Source organism: Hyaena hyaena, unplaced genomic scaffold (genome assembly GCF_003009895.1).
Source record: "Hyaena hyaena isolate Hyena2069 unplaced genomic scaffold, ASM300989v1 scaffold_1171, whole genome shotgun sequence".
NCBI lineage: Eukaryota > Metazoa > Chordata > Mammalia > Carnivora > Hyaenidae > Hyaena > Hyaena hyaena.
The window spans coordinates 114,964-140,545 of NW_024081805.1; the positions used below are offsets into that span (position 1 = coordinate 114,964).

At 40.9% G+C, this 25,582-nt stretch overlaps 1 protein-coding gene across 3 annotated transcripts in view; it reads right to left on the reverse strand.

Moving 5' to 3' along the window:
• Window positions 1-16,066, reverse strand: part of ZFX (zinc finger protein X-linked) — a 51,491-nt gene extending 35,425 nt beyond the window's left edge. The window contains exon 1 of one of the 3 annotated variants that reach the window (XM_039222658.1): window positions 15,240-16,066. The gene's annotated coding sequence lies outside the window, so the exon portion shown is untranslated. Of the gene's footprint in view, window positions 1-11,113; window positions 11,176-15,239 lie in introns of those variants that run through there. The other 2 variants (XM_039222656.1, XM_039222657.1) reach the window with 2 other exon arrangements.
• Between the last annotated feature and the right edge of the window lie 9,516 nt (window positions 16,067-25,582).

A 25,582-nucleotide genomic window follows, 5' to 3' on the forward strand; every position in this document is an offset into this window, starting at 1 on the left:
AAAAAAAAAAAAAAAAAAGAGATGGACACTTAACCAACTGAGCCACTCAGGTGTCCCCAGATACCTCATTTTCAAGTTTGGAATTCTATTTCACTTCTCTTACCAATTCAGCCCTTAAATTAAATTTGTCTCTGTGCTAGTCACTCTTAAATTCATCAAGTCCTCTATTTTCACTGCTACCTCTCTAACAAGCTCTGGTGTCTTATATCTAGAACCCAACAGGCCCTTCCAATCAAAAGACTTCAGCCCTTCTTAAGGGGCATCTAGCTGGCTCAGTCACAAGAGCAGGCAAGTCTTGATATGAGGATTATGAGTTCAAGCTCCATGTTTGGCATAAAGATTACTTGAAAAAAAAAATGACTTGAGTTTTTCTTGAACTCAAGGAATTTTCTTCTGTTGTTTCTATACTTTCTTCCGTTTTCTGTTCATTCATATTAGAATTTCTACTATAGGATGCAAGGACTCCTAAATCTAGCCTCCATGTTCCCTTAATTTTACTCTGGTGTTTTCTTTTTACTACATTCTCAGAACCCCTAAACTCTTTCTTCTAGGCTAGCTAATTTGATTTTCATTCTATCTATTGAATTTTATCTAAAAGGTTATATTTTAATATCAAAATAAACTTTTTCACAGTAATCTTTTCTCTTTTAGTGGATACAGTATTTTACAAAATGTCTCTGAAGATTTAAAGTTACTTCTGTATTCTACATTAAACTGTCTCCTCTGCTCTCTCATTATTCAATCAGTTGGATTTGGTGCCTTTCTTTCAGGCTGCTGGTTTCCCTCAAAAGCATGATTCTTCTAGGTTGTCCATTCATATCTGTAGATGAAGACCTAAATCAGAATTACACTCTGATAGCTAGGTTCTATTTACTCAGCTCACGTGAGAATCTCTATTTGCAATGAACCTAAATTACGACCACATTTAGAGGTCTAGAGTCTAGAAGAAAGAGTCCAAGGGAGAGAAAGGAACCATGTAACCAGCCAGGCTTTTCTTTAATGGCGGCCAAGTATCCCATCCTCCAGGTACTGGAGGTCCACTATCCCTCAGGATTGCCACAAGCTACCTAAAGCCCTGCTCCTTTCCCCCCACAGCACCTACTAAAACTACACGAGAATGCTCCTATACTGACAGGTAAATGACTTAGCTTTTCATACCTTTAATTATCTGGCTGTGCCCAGGACTTGCTCTTTCTCCTAGGACATCCCTGCTTTTGACACCGGGGATAATGCAGAATGAAATCTTTGGATGGTCCTTCCAACTTTCTGAACAACGCCACTAAGCTCTCTAGGGTTTCGCCATTGATTGATTCCCAACTGCTCTATTCGACTAGAAATTTATCATACCCTGGTTTGCAAGTAACATGCCTCTCGGGTTTTTTTGTTTCTCTGGATTCATTTTTCTATTTCTTCCTCCGTGTGATTTTGAAAAGAAAAAAAAGTAAATTGTATGTCCTCTAATCTATCTTAAATTTGAAGTCATTATGAATTTGTATGTCAAATAAAACAGCATGCAAATATATAAAAACTATGAGACAGAAAACAAAAAAAAAAACATCAATAGTGACAAACTACAACTCTTATCAACACTTTACAGATCAAATACTCAAAACCTAAGGAAAGAGATGTATATAATTAAGAATATTAATCTAATAGCTTTATTTCACATTCCATTCCTGAAGAAGAGAATACACTGTTTTCAAACAAGATGTCCACCCTCCCTGACAAGAGGAGAAAAGGCATGCTGCTGTAAACTGCAGAGCCCAGTCCTTCCTTGTCCTGTCCTCCTCAGAAATACGGTACATGTGCTCAAATTGTAATACCAAGTTTTTATTTCAGATTACTATTTTCAATAGAATCATTTTCAGCCCACCAATTTCACAGTTTTGTTTAAAGTCTAAAAGTTTTAACTTTCAACATCTATTAAAATTTGGTCCTAAATGACAAGCCTTCTTTTTTTTTTTTTAATGTTTTATTTATTTCTAGGAGAGAGAGAAAGACAGCGCGAGCAGGGGAGGGTCAGAGAGAGAGGGAGTCACAGAATGAAACAGGCTCCAGGCTCTGAGCAGGCAGTCAGCACAGAGCCCGAAGCGGGGCTCGAACCCACGAACCGCGAGATCATGACCTAAGCGAAAGTCGGACGCTTAACCGACTAAGCCACCCAGGCGCCCCAAATGACAAGCCTTCTTAACGCTTTATTTTTCCAAAGCCCTTATTCATGCTCAGACTGAGTTGCCGGAAGTACCTTCTGAATCTAGTTGCACTGATGTGCTATCAACACTAAGCGCTCGTTTTTAAATGCCTTTGCCTGTAAGACTGTGGCCTGAAGTGAGGAAATGCATACACTTCCTAATTTTCCATATGTAAAGCAGTACAGTCTCCTTAATGAAACACTGCTATTTAACACATTCAAAAATTCATCAATCCAGGCTCGTTACACAACAATCTACTGTATGAGGTGGAAGGGGATGGGCAAAATGGGTAAGGGAAATAAAAGGTACAAACTTTCAATTATAACGTAAGTTAAGACATGGCGGGCATACAATATACAGCATAGGGAATTCAGTCAATAATATTTAATAACTTTATACAGCGACAGATGGTAGCTGGATTTATCATGGTGATTACTTCATGAAGTGCATAAATGTTGAGTCACCATGTTTTAATACAATGAATATATTATACTACATATACTAAATATACTGCAATATATGTAATACAGTGAAACTAATATAACACTGTCAATTACACTTCAATTTAAAAATAACATATATAAACCCTTTTCTTTGGATCACTCATCTTGATTCTGTCAAGAAAAATAATTTTAAAATAGTTATTAACCTTTGCTGAGATTTTGAACAGGAATTCAATTCATATATTTCCTCTAAGTATTCTGCTTTATTTTTTTTTAATGTTTATTTTTATTTTTGAGAGACAAACAGAGTGCAAGCAAGGGAGGGAGAGAAAGAGGGAACACAGAATCCAAAGCAGACTCCAGGCTCTGAGCTGTCAGCACAGAGCCCGAAGCAGGGTTTGAACCCACGAACTAGGAGATCATGACCTGAGCCAAAGTCGGCCGCCCAACCAACTGAGCCCCCCAGGCACCCCAGTATTCTGCCTTTAGGTGCGGGTGTACTGGAGTAGAATGTGTCAAACACTCGATGTGATCAAAGGATACAGTTTTCTGACATGATATGAAGTGGAAATTAATTTAAACTACATGGTACATAGAATAAACTAAATAAAACGGGTAGGGGGGACTTTTTTAAAGGTTAATTTCTGTCAAATGCAGTACATGAAGAAAGGCTAGTATTATCAAAAACTGTTTCCTCCTTTTTTTCCTTTTTCTTGTACCTGACATTTTCCCCAAGTGGGCATTTAGTATACGTCTGAACAGATCATTCCCAAAGGTGTTAATTGAGTAAGTGCTTTTCTTATCAAACTCCTTCTTAATGAGTACAGTCTCCTTATATTAGAAACTCTTTCTGATAATGCATTAGAATTTGGGGTTTTTTTTTTTTTTAGATTAAAGCATTTTTACTTTCATTTTACTTCATTCAAGCTAACAAGTGCTTTCCTTAGTTTTCTACTAACTAGTTGTATAAATCAAGTATCAGAGCTTCATAGTTTTTTGGTTTATTTTTTTGAGAGAGAGAGAGCAAGCCAGGGAGGGACAGAGAGAAAGACAGAGAAAGAAAGAAAGAGAGAGAGAGGATCCCAAGCAGGATCCGCACTGTCAGCACACAACCCAATGCGGGGCTCAAACTCAAACTCACAAACCATGAGATCAAGACGTGAGCCGAAAGCAAGAGTCAGAAGTATAACCAAGCCACCCAAGTGCCCCTACAGCTTCATAGTTTTTAAGCTATTTTAAATATTCTTAAACTATGAAACTCCTTAAAATTACAGCAACTTGACTAATATGGACCATACTCTTCCCCTCACCTGCATGAACATATGCTTATCATTGCTTTCCCTAAACACATCACCTTGGGACTGTAAGGGTTCTGTAAATTCAGCGCTGATACTAACAAATGTTCTCTGTACGTGTTAAACACTGGCAAGAATGCAACACCAGGCTTTTCAACAACTATAACAAAATTTTTAAATTGACAGCTGCAGAATCAGAGAATGTTTTTATATTGATCCTTTGCCAATGCAATCAATAGTATGTTTTGTACCCATACCTTATTAAATTCTTTAATATTTAAAACAGAGGGAGAGAGATCAGGTTAGACACCACAGGGACCGGTTTGCAAATACACCCACTTTTTTCTCATTTACTTTATTATTATTATTATTATTATTATTTTTTAACAAACCTTATGTTGAGGGAACACCTGCTTCTTATACGAGTAAGAATGGCATGCTCCACTGAATATCAGCTCCGGGTTAAGTATCAGCAACAGTAATTCCATGATCATTCTCTGGAACAAAGATAGGGAGCCAGCTAATTTATACACCCCCCCCAAAAGAACTCAAACCTGGCTCCTTTCAGGAGTTTAGGGGAGATAGTAAAATACTACCAAATAATAATCTAAAGCAGGGAGTGGTAAGTGAAAGCACAAACATACATCATTTGAAATGATTAAAAAAAAAAGAAAAAAAATTAAAATTTTGTAAGAAAATCGTCTAATTCTATGTTAGAACACTGAGGAGAAACGTAAGTTATCATTATTTACTCAATAAAGGAAAACCCTTACCATGAAATTGAGGGAAAAGTTTTTTCAAATAAAGAAGAGTTGTCTTTTACCCTTTTAACAAGCTCTTAGGACAGAGCTACCAGGACAGAGGAGTAAATCCCTTTTACAGGGATCCCTTTTACAAAAGTTAGCCATTTTCTAAAAACTTAAGAAAAATACTGTAATCAAACTACAAATTTGATTAATTATGTATCCCAAGTGAAGTGTTTGCAAATATGATCCATCTTGTAAAAAGCTATGTATGCGCACGCTCAGGCACGGGCTCCTTGATGGTTAGCCTAGAATTCAAAGACAGAGCCAAATAATGGCGTAAATTAACAAGTCAAAAAAAGAAAATCCTAATTTTCTCAATAGATGCCAAAAAGTTGAAATTCAACGGCTACTTTTGTTGTTGGTATTTTGTTTTTGGTGGAATTCTCTCCAAGTCTGGGCAGGGTAGGGATATAATTTAACAATTAGTTAGGCTGCCTCCTTTTTTTTTTTGGTCCCTTTTTCATTTCCCATACTCTGAGAACATCTATTTTTTTATTTACAGCTATTCCGTTAAATTGAAATAGAATTTTATTTTAATCTAAATAGAATAGAATTTCAATCACTGTAACTTTATAATAAACTTTTAATATATAGTAGGGTAAGTCTTCCAACTTTTGATTCAAGATTGTCTTTGCTTTTCCTGGTCCTTAACATTTCCATATAAATTTGAAAACTGGTATATCAAAAAAAAAAAAAGTCCTGTTGGTATTTTGATTGGAATTCCACCAAATCTCTATATACCATAACTGATGATGTCTTTATATAATATTGACACTTCTCATTAAGGAACTCTGCATTTCCCCCCATTATTTTAATCCTTCATTCAGTTCTTAGTAAGGCTTTTTACTAAGGATCTTAGTATGTTTTTATTTATTTTTATGATGTTTATTTATTTTTGAGACAAAGAGAGAGCATCGACAGGGGAGGCGCAAAGAGCAAAGGAGACAGAGAATCCCAACCAGGCTCCGTGCTGTGGGCACAGAGCCCGATGCGGAACTCGAACTCACCAACCATGCGATCATGACCTGAGCTGAAACTAAAAGTCAAATGCGTAACTGACTGAACCACCCAGGCACCCCAGTATGTTTTTATTTAAATTCCAGTTAACATACAGTGCAGTATTAGTTTCAGGTACACAATACAGTGATTCAGCACTTTCCTACAACACGTGCTACTCATCACCACAAGTGCACTCCTTAATCCCCATCATCTATTTAACCCATCCCCTCAGGTAATTATCACTTAGTCCCCTACAGTTAAGAGTCTTTTTTTTTGGTCTGCTTCTCTCTCTCTTTCCCCTTTGCTTATTTGTTTTGTTTCTTAAATTCCATTTATGAGTGAAATCATATGGTATCTGTCTTTGATGGACTTATTTCACTTAGCACAATACTCTACCTCTGTCCATGTCATTGCAAATGGCAAGATTTCATTCTTTTTTACAGTTGAGTGATAGGTACTGGCTTTTACATTTGATTTTCAAACTGCTTACTGTTAGTACAGAGAAATACAATTAATTTTTGCGTATCAATCAATACTTCCCAACAATAATGCAGTAAAATCAGAAATGTCCCAAGATAAAACAGTAAAAAAATTCCCATAAATGTGAAAATAAAGTTCTAAATAATTCGAGAGGCAATAAGAAAATTATGAAAATCATAATATATTTAGAACTAAATAATAAAAATTAATTCAGGTCAAAAATCACAGTATCTAGTTATAGTTTAGAGGAAAACTTATTAGAGTTTTAAAGTCACATAAGAGCAGAGATTAAATATTAATGAGCTAAATCTTCAACTTAAAATGTTAAAACATCAGAATAAGTGCAAATAAAACAGAAGGAAATATTAATCATATCGGCAGGAAGAGAAAGGATCAATAAAAGAAATATTTGGAAAGCCTTAATAACATAGTCAAGTTACTGATAGTACTGATCAGAAAAAAAAAGAAATGAAATGAAAAAAAAAGAAATGAAATAAATATTTTAAAGTCAATAGAGAAGCCTATATTTTATGCCAATATATTGGAACATATTTTTCTAGAATATTGTTCATTTTGTATAAGTAACCAAAAATCTCAAGAAGGCCAGAAAGACTTATCACCATGAAAGTATTACTGTATCAAAAACCAAATCACAAAAGACAAAGGTTTCACACATGAATTCTAACCTTCAAAAAAACAGTATCCAATTAAATACAACTTGTTTCAAAAAATAACTCATCTTATCAAGTTAGCATAACCTTGTTATCAAAACAAAACAAAGACTACATCAAAAAGGACAAGAACATTGCAATGACAAAGGGATGCAAATATCCAGGGAATCCAAAGACAGTTTAAAATAGAAAATCTATTAATGCAATTTATCACAGGAATAGATGCAGCAAAAGCACTAGAAACATCAACTCCTGTTCAAGAAGAAAACTCAAATGATAAGTAGAAGATAAACAAATATCTAGTCCGTCCAAAAACCAAATCAATACAGTATGGTATTTGATGATCAAATATTAGAAGCATTCCATTAAAGTACCTAGACAGGGATGCCTGCTACCAATGCTTCCACTCAACACAGTGCTAAAGGCAGCAGTCAATGCAGTTCCAAAAAATAAAAAATAAAAGAAACACGAGGCAAATAGTCATGGAAAATAAGATATAAAACCTTCAATATTCATATACAATTAGAAAATACAAAAGAATTAGAAACTATTATTATTCACACATTTCACTGAATCTAAAAATCCTACCAACTAGAAGTTGCATCCTCGTTTTACATAAAGCTAAAAACAAAACAAAACAAAAAAAACCCTGACAATTAAACTGATGCCATACGTTGGGTTATTTAGAATGTTCATTTTAGATTGAGGTCATTCTTTTAGACTTACATATATTTTATCAGACTCTGCACATACACAGAAAGAAAAGTAGAAGCAAAAAGAAATTGGTAGCGTATTCCTAAAACTTCACATTCAAGGTCTTACCATGGATTGCTTTTCTACTCAAAGCTATTCAGTCTTTCTTCACAATCTTGTCCTCTGTCAAAAAAGTGTTGGTGATACAGCACTTCTTAAAATGCTCATTATCTATAGGATTTTCTTTCCAGTCAGACATCCACTTCACAATTTCTTCTGCCTTCCAGTGTACTGTCCGGCATGTAGTAACACCACAGTGCACATGCTCGTTAAATGAGGACAAAATGAAGAGTCCTGACCAAGTGTGTGCATGTGCAGGCAATGATAACTACACTGGACTGCTGCCTACACAACAGTGATTACATGGGACCTACTGAAAACCTATTTTGATTTCATAAATGCTAAAATGTACAGGCAGAAAATACATCTCATAATCTATGAAATATAGGGAGGGAAAAGATGAACAAGGTTACATGATCAATATATGTAAGCCCGCCGTGTTCCCTATGCATTAGCAGTAACTAAATAAAAATATTAACCAGTAACAAAATCCTATTCACAATAAGAATTGCGTAGTATGTAGCAAAAAAAAAAAAAAAAAAAAGTTGTGCAAGAGTTTTATGAAAAGCACCAGAGCATGCTCAGATTCAAATCCCACCTCCACTACTTAGCATGTATCTATATATTTATTCCATAAATTTGATACTAATACAATAAAATCCAATAGTTTTTCACAGACATTGACAAACTGACCCAAAAATAAACAAAGGAAACAAAAGAGCTTTAAAATTTCTGAAGAAATTTTCTATTATAAAGAAAAAAAAAAACTTAGTTATAAAACTATCATTATTAAACCAGAGTGGTAGAAACAAACAGAGCAATGAAATTAGAAGAAACGAGAAACAGATATGTCTACATGAGAATACAATACACCTCAGGAGTTTCATTATGAATTGGGGGAGAAAGGATCAAATTACTCAATGAATCCATATTAAAAAGATAAAATTAGATCCCCCATATAGAGAAAAAAAAATTCCAGAAGTATTAATGACCTAAATCTGAAAAGCACAGTATGGGTATGACTTTGGGGTAAGGGAACAATTTCTTACAGATACCAAAACCATAAGCCATAAACGAAAAAAACCTGAGAAGACTACCTTCACCTTAAGAAGTCCTATATAAACAAGCTACAAGATAAGCCACAGACTAGGAAATGGTATTTTCAGTGTGTATAATTGCAAATCATTAGTATTCCAAGTATAAAAGGAATATCCATCAACCAATGAGAAAAAGGAAATAATCCAATAGAAAAGTGGACCCAAGACAGGCACAAGCAAGTCAAAGAATATTCAAATGGCCAATAAATATGCGGGACAAAAAGCTCAACCTCAACAGTAATCTAAGAAATGCAAAATGAAAATAGCAATGAGGTACAATTTATACTCAACAGATTGGAAAAAAACTGCAAAGGCTAATTTTTGGCAGTAGTCTGGAGACATAGGGGCCCATACGCAGCTGGTGGGAGTGTCGGATGGAACACAATTTGATGATTAGGCAATTCCTGGTAAAGTTGACAAATGCACACTTTTGAATGTAGCAATTCTACATTTAAAACCTCCAGAGAGAAGAACCCTGTATAAGGATGTTCACAGCAGCATTGTTTGAAACTGCACAAAACTACCAACAGTATAATGGCCCCTCCATCAAGACAGATTTACACACAGAAATACAAGTAAAATGAACTAGATCAGTAGCTTTCAAACTTCTTGGTCTCAGGACCCTTTTTATACTCTTAAAAAAATGAGGACCCCAGGGGCGCCTGGGTGGCTTAGTCGGTTAAGCGTCCGACTTTCGCTCAGCTCATGATCTAGCGGTTCGTGGGTTCAAGCCCCGCGTCGGGCTCTGTGCTGACTGCCAGCTCAGAGCCTGGAGCCTGTTTCAGTCTGTGACTCCCTCTCTCTCTGACCCTCCCCTGCTCATGCTGTCTCTCTCTCTCTCTCTCTCTCTCTCGTAGAAATAAATAAAACATTTAAAAAAAAAAAAGATACATTAAAAAAAATGAGGACCCCAAAGAGCTTTTCTTTATGTGGGTTCTATCTACAGATATTTACATTCGAGATTAAATCTGAAACATTCAAAAAATATATATGAACTCAAAACAGAACAAGCCAACTGTATATACACATTAACATTTTAAAATAACGCTGTCTCAAAACAAAACAAAAAACAATTAGGGAAGAGTAGCATTACTTTACATTTCTGCAAATCTCTTTAAAACAGGCTTAATAGAGGACAGCTGGGTTCCCATAACTGCTTCTGTGGTCCACCTACCATGACATCATGTGTCGTGCAGCCTCTGCACTGCACTTGCACGGCGCACACAAGAATGCAGCCAGAACAAGCTTAGGGACCCCTGGGAACTCCTAGAACACACTGTGAGAACTGCTGAATTAGATCCATGTACAAAATGGATAAACCTCAAAAACACAGTGTTAAGTGAACAAAATCCATGAAATAACACACACCGGATACCATTTACATAAAGTTAAAACACAAAAAGCTATATCTGAAACTAGTTTTGGTACAAATATATCAGGACAATCGTTACTTCCAGCAAAGACAAGGCAGGAATGTGATGGGGGACACTCTTTAAATGGATCTGTGAGATTTTCCTTCTTTAAACAAACAAAAAAGTTATGAAGCAAATATGTAATAAAAGATTAAGATCCGTTAAATCTGGGTGATACTTGCTTTTCAGTAGTTCTGAAATATTTCACAATTAAAAATTTTTAAATATATTTTTTAAAATCTCAATGGCTGAACATCCACTCCCCATATAGTTTTCCTTAAAGTGTGTCTCCCTTTAAATAAAATGTTACGAGATACCTGGATTTTTATAAAAAAGTTGTTCGGAAAAATAAATTGACAGGAATAAGAAGAGACTGGCCACATTAACCAAAAAGAGGAGCAGCGGGGGTTACCCCGCTCATGTGATGTGCCTTAATAGGTACACTCCTTGGTCAAGGGACACATGGACTAGATGCTTTAATACTTGAAAACGAATTAACTACAAAGTTTTCTGCACCCAATAACCGAGACCATCGTTTTTAGAGGTAATGACCATGTGCCAGGTACTGCTAGAGGAAAAGAATACAAGAGAACCTATCTCTACATTCAGAGTTTGGGGGGGAAATGACAGAAATATAAACACAGTTAAAATATAATAGCATTAAATAAGTTTAATGCTAAATTAAAGATGTCCACACTGCTATATGAGAGAGAAGAATGAGCCTGGAAAAAACGGTAATACAATTAACAAAAAGCAAGCTAGACAGCAAGACTTGTTTGAAGGACTCAGGGTTGAAAGAAAGAAAGAAAGAAAAGAAAAGGAAGAGAAAAAAGATTTTCTACAGTGTGGACATCTACGATATTCCAAATAAATTTGGTTTCAGCCATGTTGAGACAATAACATACCTGGGTAGAAGATGGTCAGTAGGCAACTGGAAACGCTAGATGAGAAACATGGTAAAGGACACTAAAACCAGGGACGCAGATTCAAGAAAAAGGACAGAGGATCGACCTTGAGGGAAATCCCATGACAGAAGACAGAAAAGCACAGAGAGTTTCTGAAACAAAGAACACTTTTATCTGATATACCCAGTGACATGCTGTGTAAGTTTCTCAATTTCGGAAATAGTGGATTTAGGAATAAGTGCCGTGAAAAGAAATAAAAGCAGTGGTGAAAGGAATGAGTAGATAAGCGAGGCTTTTGTAAGATGAGCAAACCTAGGAATATTTCTAAGGAGAGGGAAAGGCACCAGCAGAGTCATAGGGCACTGATGCAATGCAAGCAGCAGAATCACGGCCACAGCCCCAGGACAGGCCTGAAGGAGGCCAATTCTTCCTGCAGAGAGAGAACAGGAGGAAAGCCTAGCGAGGGATGGAGGAAGAGCCTGTAGTGGAAAGGAAGGAAACTCAGATGCTTAGGCCAGATTGTTGTCTATCTTTCTGGTTTAAATAAGAGATTAGATAATCTCTGCAGAGGCTGAGGGGTTTCAGGACGGGTTGAGGAGTTTAAGAATTAAAAAAAAAAAAAAAGTCTGGAATCGCCAGTGTGCACAAGCACAAAAAACACAAGTCGTCAGTGGCAATTAAGATCCCAGCTGGGGTTAAAGAAGAAAAATTTACAAAGAGCAATGTTGGAAAAAAACAAACTTTTTTTAATGCGCTGTGGGCACGTTTTTATTTTTTAAAAAATTTTTAAATGTTTTATTTATTTCTGAGAGAGAGAGAGGGGCAGCGTGAGCAGGGGAGGGTGAGAGAGAGAGGGAGACACAGAATCGGAAGTAGGCTCCAGGCTCTGAGCTAGCTGTCAGAACAGAGCCCGACGCGGGGCTCGAACCCACGAACCGCGTGAGATCATGACCCGAGCCAAAGTCTGACGCTTAACCGAGTGAGCCACTCAGGCGCCCCTGTGGGCACGTTTTTAAAAAAGAACCTTGCACCTATCTGAAATATACACATAAATTAAAGACTAACATCTCATTTATCCAAAATAGTTGGTAATAAGATGTTACATCAGTTTTCCAGATCACAAGATCTACCCTTTTGGGCAAAAACAGTCTATATTTAACAGTTTCCAATAAAAATCCTTCTAAACTATGCACTTATCCATCTTCTTAACTATACAACTTGAGTCTCCTTAATCTGAACCATCCATTCTTGCCCTGCTGGACCGCCTACTGCTGCTGTGCTTGTACTGTGTGAGCAGCTACACAATTTTCTCTTTTTTAGAGCTCTCCCATGTCTTTCCCAGCCGTCAAGACATAAAGCAACGGATTCTTCTTCTAAGTTTATGTTTATCCTTACCACCTCAACAACCGCAGCCCACTTGCTTAGCAACTTGCTTCTCGTCCGCCTCCTACAATGCACTGTTTCTCCAACTTTTCTAAACCATAGCCTCTTAGCATAAACACGAGAATCTTCAGTTCCCTCCCGGCCTCTCCTGGAGCTTCACTGCTCTGACCTCTTGTAGTCCAGGAAAATGGAAAAACCGAAACAACTTTCTACTGAATACTTACGCTACCTACAGATTTAGAGCGTAAAATTCTTGGAAACTCATTCTGCACATATGCATCTAGGACAGTCAGATATTAATCAAAACATGAGAAGGCTTGGCTTAGCAAACAGTCTTAGTCCCAAATCAAACAAAAAGGTAGTTACTCTCATCGAGGGGGAAGAACAGGGGTTGCAAAAGGCCATCTGAAGGCTGCTGCCTTTTTAGTAATCTTTCTCCTAACCTACCTTTTCAAACTGACTTCTTAAGAAAATTACCATGAGAATACTTACAGGTTCATTGCTTACCTTGTAAAGAAACCCAGAGCACTAGTGCTGCAATTCTCAACGACCATACGTGAAAAGTTAGAAACCTCTCACTCTTCGTTTACTACAGAAACTATAACTCAGAGCAAGAGGTTATTTGGAGAAGTGAGGACAGAAAACAGCAGCAGCTGTCTAGCATAAATGGATCAGTTAAAAAGTAGCAAAACTGGCTGGCTTAACTTCTGAAGTCCTGATGATCATTCAGGCAGTGAGAACAATGATCCACTTGCTACTCTCAGTATTTCTCAACTTGGAAACTTTTCCTAGTCCAGTGGAGCCGCTAAGTGAACATAAAGCCTAGCTCAGGTGTGTCATCACCCTACCTGAGGGCTTCCCCCACCTCCCCCGTCGTATAAGCCCCTCCACCTGGCAAGCAAGTCCTTCGACCTTTTCCAGCAGGGATTCCCACCCCACCCCCACCTTCACCATCTACTCCTGCCAAACTACAAATACTTGCTGGGTCCCCCCTCCCAAATTCTTGCTCTTTTGTGAAGACACTTCACCCTTGAAATGCCCTCTCCCCACCCCCACTTCTGCCTAACAAAGTCCTACCCATCCTTAAGTAACCTCAAAACGTCACCTACTTCAGGAACCCTTTCCTCATGCTCCAAATGGAAACCCTGACTTCCTCTGGAACCCCAATAATTGGCTGTACCTTTCACGGCAGCACTTCAGTGCATTTCACCTCGTCCCATCCGCCTCTGAACAACGAACTTCTCGCAGCCACCGTCTGCATTACAAAAACCTTTCTAATCTTTCTTATCAGGCAGCACAGTGCATCACTAACACCGAGTTCCGAGTTTACGGGGGAGTTGTGCAGTGTGCTATCAAACGCCCTTTGAGGGACGAAATTTTTTCAAATTAAATAACGAAACTAAAACACAGGACAAGCAGATGAGCAACACTGCATCAATAAGAAAATAAAAATCTTTCCAATTTAAAAATTTTTTCAAATTAAATAAACCAAAACACAGGACAAGCAGACAGAGGAATAATACTGTACGATTAAGAAAACTTTCTGCCCTTCTTACTCAGAAAAAGTTCATACCAACAGATCACTCACAGCTTAAATGCACCTTTTCAAGAAAGTGGTTTTCAAATAAATGAGTTGCAAAGACTCCTTAAAAAATGTATTCCTCCGTTTTCGTGCCGTGCAATTTACACTTTTCCCCCTAATGGATCAAACAGTGGTGAGAGCTTATTTCCTATCAAATTTTATTTTTATTTCTTTATTCAGATACTCGAAAAAACATTGTGTTGGAAAACAACCGCATCGAGGGCACCATAATAGCCACGTATGACATTGAGTAAAAATAAAATGTCGTGGGTTCCATTTGCCGTAGCGAGCCCAGATGCCTGCGCTGCCACCCGTCCCGACGGCTCCCGAGAGGGTACAGGGGCAGGAGAAAGGCGCGGGGCCAGGAACGCCGAGGGACGAGATGGCCGCCTGCGGCAACTCGGTTAAAATGCAGCGGAAGCAGCAACCAGTCACGGGGCTGCGGGAGGCAGGGCAGCAAGGTGGCGCTGCCGCCGAGAGCCTAGAGCCTGAGCGCCCATCATGGCGGCAAGGGCAATGGCCGCTGTGGGGAGTGAGCACGCCCCCTCCGCGCGCACACGCTGCCGTGCCGGGCCTCCGGGGCCCGTCACCGGAGCCGCCGCCGCCGCCGCCGCCGCCGCCGCCCGCTCTCCGACCCCCCCTCACGGGCTGTAGCGGAATTTTCTCTTCAGACGCCGCCTTCAAGATGGCGGCTCCCCCTCCCGACAACCCCCTCAATCGTCCCCTGCAGCAGGCGCCGAGCCGCCGCCATCTTGTCCCCCGTCCCTCCCCCCCTCGCCGATATTTACATAGCGAAAATCGGCCCGGCCGGCCTGCGGCCTTCACCTCACGCCTGCAGCCTTCGCCTCCTTGCCAGGCCTCGCCCCCGCGCGGTGCCCTGGGCAGGCCGCGGCGCCGACCCGACGCCCCTCCGCCGCCTCCCGGGCCACCGGGCGACCCTCCCCCAACCTCCGCCCGTTCACGGAGCGCGCCTCCGCCGCCGCTCGGAGCAGCCGGGCTCCTCCCCGGGCCTAACTGCGGCCTCCTCGGGGCCTGCTTGGCGCCACGCGCCGCGCCGCCCGGCCTAGCGCGGAAGGGCGCCTCGCGGGCCGCCGACCAGGCCGGGACCAGGCCGCTGCGCGCGCGCTAGGCCCCACGGCCGCGGCGGCGCCCGGAACTCACCGGACGGGCGTGCGGGCGGTCGGCGACGGTGGCGGGTGCTGCAGGCCGGCCTTTCTCTGGAGCACTGGGCCGGGCTCCGGCTGGTGGGGCGGGCGGAGGGAGGGAGGAGGGGCCGAGCTCGGAGCTGACAAAAAGCGGCCCAGCTCCCCGGCACGGGCCCGCCGTCAGCACGTCACGTCACCGCCCGGGAGAGAGACCCAGGAAAATGCGGAAGGGTAGACAGGCCCCCTCCTCCGCCCGGTGTGTCCCCTTGGAGCCCCGGGTCGGCGCCGCTCACGCTCCGCGACCGGGGAGCCCAGTGGCCTCGCTGCGGCGGGGTCTCCGGCGGCCGGAGTCTCCGTGACAGCGCCCCCCTTCTTTCCACCTCCTCCGCGCTCCCGCCCGCCGCCGCTACACACGCGCCGCTGCCGCCGCCTCGGCCGTAAAGCCTGCGCGGGGCCGCGGTCCGCCGACCCCGCCGAGAGGCAGGCGGCCCGCACCCGACCCGGCCTGGCCGCCCCCCACCATTTCCCGCGGGCCTCGGCCGCCCCCGGGGCCCTCCCCGGAGACCTACCGCCTCTCCGCGCCCGTCTTGGCCGAGGCTTCTGCTCGAGTTGTTTGCAGGCCCTCAGACCCCCGCCCGCAGTAAATGTGTTTTCTTCATCCCTGTGGCTGGAGAAGATAAATTTAGCAACCCCCGCCGTCCCCTGCCTTCGCTTAAAAAAAAATCTTTGAAATAAAATGAAAATAGGCTTGCCAGTCTAAATGGGTGTGTGGGCACGAGGAGGGGGAGAGGGGTTATCCTCCAGCTACTACCAAGCCGTTTAAGTTTTTTTTTAAACAAGCATTCAGTCAGAGAACCTCACTGATTTTATTAGGTTGCGGGGAGAAAAGGATGAGGAAAAGGGTTACGTTTTGAAACTGGTTTCGCACATTGCAATGAACAGGAGTTTTTAATGTATATCTTCTATAGATCTGTATTTCAGAGTTTGGGAGCCTGTGATAATGTAAGTCTTGTGTGATTGTTTCATAACTAATGAGTTTTCCACGGTCTTTAATATAGATAGGGGGTAGACTTGGGTATGGATATTGCTTGCAGACTACTTAAACAAGCGTTTAAAGTTTAAAAAGACGTAGGAGAGAAAGAAAAAAATATATTTAAACAATTAAACAAGCATTTGTCAACTCCAAGAATGTCTATTTTGTGTTTTCATTAGTTTACATTTTTACGCTCTTTCCTTTCTGAGCTTGGAACCCAAACCATGTTTACAAGTTACTAGTTAAACGTTAAACAGTGTAATCCTTACATTAATCCAGAATCTGACATGTTTTCTTTCTTCAATTCACTAAACGTTAGATAAAGAGATTTTGAAACAGTAAAGAACACAAAAGTAATACAACAAACAGCATATTGGTGTGAAGTCTCTTTAAATATAGAGGCCATGTATTAGAGGTTCCTGTCATAACTTTCTAAAACTCCCACAATGCAAGTTGTCCACTCCCTTAGACATTTTACAATTATAAAATCCTTTCAAGAAGACGGAAAAAAGGTATTATAATAACAAGAAATCTCTCGATAACGTGCTGGAAGGCAATTTTCCTCTCCAGGCTTTACCTTTGGTTTTTCTGAAGAGATCAAATTTCCTTTCAAAATTGATGAATGACAACCTGTCACCATTTATAGAAAATTGCATTAGGTTTTGATACAGACTATTCACAGAAAGGTATATAAAACTAATATTTTTCTCAAGTAAAAAATGAGAAATAGCTGTGTGTGTGCACTAATACAATTTCAAAAAAGAATTGATAACCAGTGTTTACTTTCCAAGGGCCTCCATTTAATGCTATGGTATGTCAAGAATGGGGTCTCATCATCACATAGCCATAAGCAGCATGAACACAAAAACCTCCCGTCAGCATTCTTGTTCGTCCGTCCATAATCACCATCAAATACTAAGAACACCAGTGTAAAGCACTTCAGAAAAGAGTATCAAGGAGCATAAATGAAAAAGAGGTTTCCTCCATTTAAAAGTCCAGAAGTAGTTTAGGTCTTCAGTCTTTTCAAGAGCCCTTTGCCATTACTTTCCAAACATAAGAGACTGTTTGATGAGAAACAAGGAAAGAATTCCCTAGTTCTATTAATTATATGAGATAAAACTTCATTGCAGTGCAACAAATATTCTGTAGATCACTGTACAGATGAGCCCAACTCTTTTTGAGTTGTCAATGAAGGGAAAGTAATTTGTACCTCAAATCCATTTACGGAAGGCCATAAAGTGATAAAAATCATTTTACTAGGAGTACACTCAATATCAAACATGCGTGATAAAGTAAAGGAGCAAAGAAGGTATAAATAGCCAAGATCAGAAATTGTTCACTATTATTGTAACATATAAGACATAGTTTATGAAAACATTCACAATAAGACCCGGAGGACACCTAAGATCCCTGAGAGCATTTGGTAATCAAGCAGTGAGTGGTGAAGGACTTGACACCTTGCACTTGAATGACAGCCTGTCTTGCACTGATACTTTTGTTGAATGCTTTGGTATTTGGGACCTATAGAATTCTGGACACAGGGAGAAAAAAGATGTGGTGCTTGCCCTTGGGGAACTGCAAATAAGGAGGCTGTGTGTGGCAGAATAAAAACATTCTTAAGTGCTTTCATTTTCTCGTTTAAAGAAACACACAATAGAGGGAAATTTTATTTAGGTAGATGGAGAGCAGACTATTTCAAAGGCCTAAGCTGTGAATACAGAATAGATGGTTTCGATGCAGTCGAATGGGTTTTGGTTCTGTGCTACAATTTATTTGTTCCTTCAGAGCTGTTAATGTATATCGGATAGTTAAAAGCCTCTACTCAAGGTTTTGACAGTGTTTTAATAACTTAACTACAATCCCTGACATGTTTATAGGTCCTTCAGCCAAAAATAATACAAGGCCTTTCAATCACTTTTCCCAAGAAAGATCAGTCAAAAAGAAGCCATTAAAAAAAAAGAACAAGAAAAAGAAAAGCTGTTGATTTTCACTCCACATCACGGACTGATGGAAATCCAAATGGGAAACAATAAATTATTGGCTTAGAAAATAGAGACCTTCTTGAATAAAGTTGTGGTAACTCACTATTTTATATCCCAAAGGTTGAAAAATATTTACTTTCTCCTAGAAAGGCCCTAGTTTTATTGAACTAAGCATGCCCTATAAAAATGAACCATTTCTCTGATACTTGATACTTAAGTCCTACTTATCTTAACACGAGCAAGTTGCATCACGTTGGAATTCAGCTGGCTATAATTAATGTCAAGTAAGAATTTTTAATCTGAGCCTTTAAGCCACACACCCTCCCCAAGGGAAATAATTTTAAAATAAACAGTGACTGACAATTAGGTGATTTTCAAGCAGTACTTTTTCACACAAGTCACTAGTTGAATAAGACATTGTTTAATTACTGAAAGTCACCAATAGCCAAATTCTCATGGATTATAAATCACAGAACACAGCAAACAAATTAGCTCCACTAAAAAGGTGAAAATCAATATGTGAGGCCTAGGAACAATGATCTGTCTGGTGCCCGGACTGGAACCTCTGTATACAATTTTCCACTAAAGGAACCAGGGTTCCTGGGAGAAATGACTGATTCCTGGGCCGAAGCAGAAAAGTACGAAGTGAACCAGGAATATCTCCTCATAACAGAAAGCCAGGGAAGAAAAAATGTCAAAGCTTACTAGGGGTGAAAGGTCTCAGGGGGCCAGTTTAAAGAGGCTCTAGTTGGCCAAAGATGAAAATATTTGAATGTCAAGAGAATAACTGCTATGGGGCACCTGGGTGGCTCGACTGGTTAAGGATCCAAAACTCGGTTTCGGCCCAGGTCATGATCTTACGCTTCATGAGTTCTGGCCCCATGTCGGGCTCTGCGCTGACAGGGCAGAGCCTGCCTGGGATTCTCTTTCTCTCCTCTCCCCGCCTCTCTCCCTCTCTCAAAATAAATAAATAAACTTTAAAATTTTTTAAAAAAAGGAATAACTGCTATGGAATGAAACACATCAAGTATGTGAGTTTATAATCAGACTTTTAAAAATGATCAATTGCACAGCTTTGTGACTATACTAGGAACTAGTGAATTTTACAATTTGAAAGAGTGAATTTTATAGCATGTGTATTATATTTTGAATTTTTAAATAAGATCACCTTTAGAGAGTGGTAGAGAACCAACTCATTGTTTTGCAAAAGTAAATGGAAAGATTCATCTTATCCTACATAAACTTTCCTCAGGCTAAAAAAATATCTGATAAAGGGAATTTTCTTTTAATAATTCTACTAATATATGAAGAAGACTTGATGGAATTAGAATATTACCATTTTGCAGCCCCTAATGAATTAATGAATTGAGGCAATTACCATCAATGGCTGTGAACCAGGGTGACTAGACATAAGCCTCATGACAAAAGGACACAAAGCCATCACCTAAAAAAATCAAACCCGAACCTGATCAACTCTTTAGCTCTAGTTGCCAATTTACAAGTAATACAGGGAACAGAGAAACATATCAATGAAAGCACAGGGATGCAATCCACAAAATTCAGATGGTGAGAAACACGAGGGGACCTGCTTTCTTCAACAGATAAATTAGCACAAAATTGGAGAGGAAACCAGTGATAGATAAGAAAGACTTAAAAGACATTATTAATGAAATGCACTGTATGAACTTTATTTCAATCTTGATTAAAACAAACGAGTATAAAAAAAGATGAGAAATGTGAACACTGGATTGTTGTCAACGTGAACTGGATATATGCTGATAATAAACAAATTATTGTTTAGGTATAATGATGATGTGATCATATCTTCAGAAGAGTCTTTAATCTTTTAGAGATACATTATCAAAATATTTACAGATAATATGATATGCCATTGAGGAAAGACCTATACTTTGAAAACTACAAGCCACTGATGAAAGAAACCAAAGGTGACACAAACAAATGGAAAGATATATTGTGCTTATGGACTGGCAGAATTAATATTGTTCAAATGTCCAAAGCAATGTACAGATTCAATGCAATCTCTATCAAAATACCAAAGCATTCTTCACGGAACTAGAACAAATAATCCTAAAATTTGTATGAATAGCCAAAGCAATTTTGAGAAAGAAGAACAAAGCTGGAAGTATCGCAGTCTCAGACTTCAAACTATATTACAAAGCTATAGTAATCAAAACAGTACGGTACTGGCACAAAAAAGACACACAGATCAGTGGAACAGGATAGAGAGCCCATAAATAAACCCATGCTTATAAGGTCAATTAATCTAGAACAAAGGAAGCAAGCACATAAAATGGGGAAAAGACAATCTCTTCAACAAATTGTGCTAGGAAAAATGAACAGCTACATGCAAAAGAATGAACTGGACAAATCTTTTACACCATACACAAAAATAAACTCAAAATGGACCAAAGACCTAAACGTGAGACCTAAAATGATAAAACTCTTAAAAGAAAATATAGGCAATAATCTCTTTGACATCAGCCTTAGCAACATATTTATGTCTCCTGAGGCAAGGGAAACAAAAGTAAAAATAAACTCTTGAGACTAAAACAAAAAAAGAAGATTTTGCACAGCAAAGGAAAACTTCAACAAAATAAAAAGGCAATCGAATGAATGGGAGAAAATATTTGATATTTGATATATCTGATAAAGGGTTAATATCAAAATATATAAAGAACTTATACAAGTTAACACCAACAAACGAACAAACAAACAAAAACAACCAAACAATCTGATTAAAAAAGGGGCAGGGGACCTGAACAGACATTTTTCCAAAAAAGACCTGCAGGCCACATGAAAAGATGCTCCACATCACTAATCATCAGAGAAATGCATATCAAAACCACAATGAGATACCCTATATCTGTCCAAATGGCTAGTATCAATAAAAAAGACAAGAAACAATAAACGTTGGCGAGGATGTGGAGAGAAGGGAACCCTTTTGTGCCCTGTTCGTGGGAATATGAATTAGTGCAACCACTGTGGCAAACAGTCTGGAGGTTTCTCAAAAAATTTTCTCAAAATTTCTTTTAAAAATAGAAATACCGGGGCGCCTGGGTGGCTCAGTTGGTTACGCGCCCGACTTCGGCTCAGGTCATGATCTCACGGTTCGTGGGTTTGAGACCTGCATCAGGCTCTGTGCTGACAGCTAGCTCAGAGCCTGAAGCCTATTTCGGATTCTGCATCTCCCTCTCTCTCTGACCCTCCCCTGCTCACGCTCTCTCTCTCTCTCTCTCTCTCAGAAATAAATAAAACATTAAAAAAAATTTTAATATTTATTTTTGAGAGAGAGACAGTACAAGTGTGCATGAGGAGGGGAGAAGAAGGGCAGAGAGACAGGGAGACAGAGGATCGGAAGTGAGCTCTGCTGTGACAGCACAGAGACCAACACGGGGCTTAAACTCATGAACCCTGATATCGTGACCTGAGCCAAAGTTGGACGCTTAACTGACTGAGCCACCAGGTGCCCCTATTTATTTCTTTAAGTAAGCTCTATGCCCAACATGGGGCTTGAACTCACAACCCCAAGATCAAGAGTCGCATGTTCCACCAACTGAGCCATCCAGGCGTCCCTGCAACATTATTTATAATAGTCAAGATATGGAAGCAACCTAAGTGTCCATTGATAGATGAAAGGATGAAGAAGATGTGGAGTGTGTGTGTATATGTACACAGGCAATGGAATATTACTCAGCCATAAAAAAAGAATGAGACCTTACCATTGCAGCAACAAGGATGGCCCTAGAGGATACTGTGTTAGGTGAAATAAGTCAGAGAAAAATAAATACTGTATGATTTCACTTATATGTGGAATCTAAAAAACAAAACAAATGAATAAATAAACAATCAAAAAACAGAAAGAGACTCATCAATAACAGAGAACAAGCTGGTAGTTGCCAGAGAGAAGGTGGGTGGGGGCCCGGGTGTAATAGGTGAAGGCGACTAAGAGGTAAAACTTCCAGTTATAAAATATATAAGTCACAGAGATGAAAAATACAGTACAGGGAATATAGTCAATAATACCATAATAATACGGAAAGGTGACAGATGGTGACTACACTTATTGCGGTGAGCATTTCATAATAGACAGACTTGTCGAATCACGATGTTGTATGCCTGAAACTAATGTAATATTGTGTGTCAACTGTACTTCAATAAAGAAAATGATATGCGTTATTCCCTTTGTGTATACACTTGAAATTTTCCATAGCAAGTTTAAAAAACAAACAAAAATATGGGGCACCTGGGTGGCTCAGTTGGAGAGGTGTCCATCTCCAGCTCAGGTCATGATCTCACAGTTCGTGAGTTCGAGCCCAGCATCGGACTTTGTGCTGACAGTTCAGAGCCTGGAACCTGCTTTGGATTCTGTGTCTCCCTGTCTCTCTGCCCCTCCTCCGCTCATGCTCTGTCTGCCTCTCTCTATCTCAAAAATAAAATAAACATTTAAAATTAATTAATTAAAAAACAAAAATAGGGGCGCCTGGGTGGCTCAGTCGGTTGGGCGTCCGACTTCGGCTCAGGTCATGATCTCACGGTTGGTGGGTTCGAGCCCCCACGTCGGGCTCTGTGTTGACTGCTGGCTCAGAGCCTGGAGCCTGCTTCAGATTCTGTGTCTCCCTCTCTCTCTGACCCTCCCCTGCTCACGCTGTCTCTCTCTCTCTCTCAGAAATAAATAAAACATTAAAAAAACCCAAAAACCAAAAATAAACATACAAAGAAAAAAATTACTTTCACATTTCAAAGAATCTCTGGAATGGGACAAATATTACAGATATTCATTGCTTCCCTTCTTGCTTTTCTGTGGGCCTTATAACAGCACTGATTTTTTAAAAAACCATCAGCATAATTAAACAATGAAATACATAAACTAAGACACGATTAAGAAAAGAGCAATAGTTTTCAAATTTGCATGCAATATCTTGCTAAAGATGTGGGCTGCTCGATTCCTAGAAATTCTAATTTTTAGTAGGTCTGGTATAGGATGGAGGAATCTGCAGCTGAAACAGGAGCCCAGGTGATACATAGACACCTGGGCCACACACCAATATATTTGAAGAAACATTATAACCCCCCGCTAAATGCCTCTTTGCCCACATTTACAGAGGTTTTCTTGGATTATACAGAAGTAAATGCTGGATATGGCACACCTTCAATATTACTATCCAAAATGGTTGTGCTAATACACATTGCTTCCAGTAGAAGGAGAGAATTCCCATTTCCCCATTTCTTAGCCAACTCTTGATGTGCTCATACTTTTTAATTTTTGCCAACATAACTACCTTACAGAATGATCTTTCGGTTAGGAACATTTGCTAAAGCAGCTCTTGAAAAATCTGCCACATTTGAACAAAGACTCCTTTTTAAGGACATAATCACTTTTCACCCCCAAATTCGTTAAATAAATATGCTCAAAGAAGTGATAATTCAACATTACAGTTTAAAGCAAAAATATTCTCACCAATTACAAGACATAAGAATTCCTCATCAGAGGATCTCATATGGAACAAATTTGAATTGTGCTCTATGTTTATATGAACCACAAATGTTTTTTGCTTGTTTTGCACACAGACATCAAGCAAATAGAAACAAACATCCCAAATTGAGAACAAAACAGGAAGAAGCAGCTGCCAGAAATGTGGAAAGTTTCGTAACTCTTGAAAAGGTGAAGCAAGCCAAGGACAAAGCAGGAATCTGACAGAGTAAAATTAAGGTTCCAATGAAGTGTCAGTTGTGCATGTAGGACTCAGGTGACCGGCAACGGAGTCCCCAGTTTATGGTAATGAAAATTCACATTAAAATTAAGTAAGAAGTAGAGTCAGAGCATGAAATGATCTGGTCTGGTGAGGAGTTGGGAAGGTTTTTTCCTGTAAAGCATGACCCCGGGAGTAGTCAGAAAAAACGAATTATTAATTTGGTTACAGAGTCCCGTGCTCTGGAGCAGAGCTTCTGGAACTTTATGCGCACACAACCCTCCCTCCCCGCCCCCGGGGGTGTTGTGAACGTGCTGTTCTGCCGCTGGGCGGCCAGGACCTCCCTGAGACTCATTTCCAGCAAGCCCCTTTCCCCAGGCCTCTGGGCTGAGCCCGGGGGATTTCTGGGAACGCGCAGTGCGGTTGCTCCTCGAGCTGACTGCTCAAGTGTGTCGCTGAGAAGTCGTGTGCCACTGCTAGGACAGTGGGACGGGCAAGGGGTAGAAACTCTTTCCCTAATGAGGCCTGGAAGTGCTCCGGGGATCATTACCTGCACCCACGTCCCCGCCCCGGGGAACTCAATATTCGGAGGTGGGGAGAGATGGTAGATACGGGGAACACAGACAGGTTCTGGCCGTTCCCAGCCAAGAGACGCAGTCTTGACAGTCTTGAACCATCTTTGATCTTGGGTGGGGCGGGGGAAGGGTTTCCTAAGCTTGGGGAAGATCTCCCTGCAGACTGAAAGAGCTCACCCCACTTCGGGGAAAACCACCTACCCACGCACACAGCGGGCAACAATTTGTAACTACAACTTTAACTACAAAAAGGTTCACAACCACTGAGGCAGGAGAAGACCTCGTTCACCGAGGGCTCACCCTGTGTCCTGCAGGCCGCTCGCTGCTTTCCTCAGTTCTCTCCCCTGAACCTGAACCTCACCTTGGCTTCCAGTAAAGCCGCTGGGGCCAGCCTCCACGTCCGCCGCATTCCGGCCCTCCCCCCCCCCACCCCTCCGTCCCCAGCGAGCCCGTCGGGACCCCTTTGCCCTCCAGCTGCCGCCGCTCTCTTCCGGCCCCCGCCGTCGCGGCACAGGCGGCTCTGGGCTCCCCGCAGCCCGGTGGCCCTGGACGGAAGAGAGTCTGTCCTCTGGCCTCGCCACAGAACCACGGGGCGGCCTCGGTGCCGCGTGCTCGCCCTCGGGTCCCCCCCGCCCCCCACCTCCGGCAGGCAGGGGCCAAGGGGCTGGAGTGAGGTGCCGGGCCAGAGGCCGGGCGGCTGCGGTTAGAGGTGCGAGCAGAATTCAAAGGTCGCGGTGAGGAAACACGAGCACATAAAAGAGAGGAAGGATGGTTTGGAGCAAGTGCAAAGGGCCCGAGGCGGCGAGGCCTAGGGGTTGCCCCACCTTACAGACGATGGGGGCAAGGACTGCGGAGGTCAAGTGACGTGCCCGCGGTCACACATCTGGAACTCTCCACCGCTAGGCGATAAGGCAACAGAGTCCGTCTGCTTTTCGGCGTCTCAACGGAGCAACAGCTGGGGTTTTTAGAGAACGGGGCTGTAAGGGAAGATTCACACGCTCCGCGAGTTGTCTTTCACAGGGATGGCTACCAACGACCAGGGCACACACTCCTGTAAG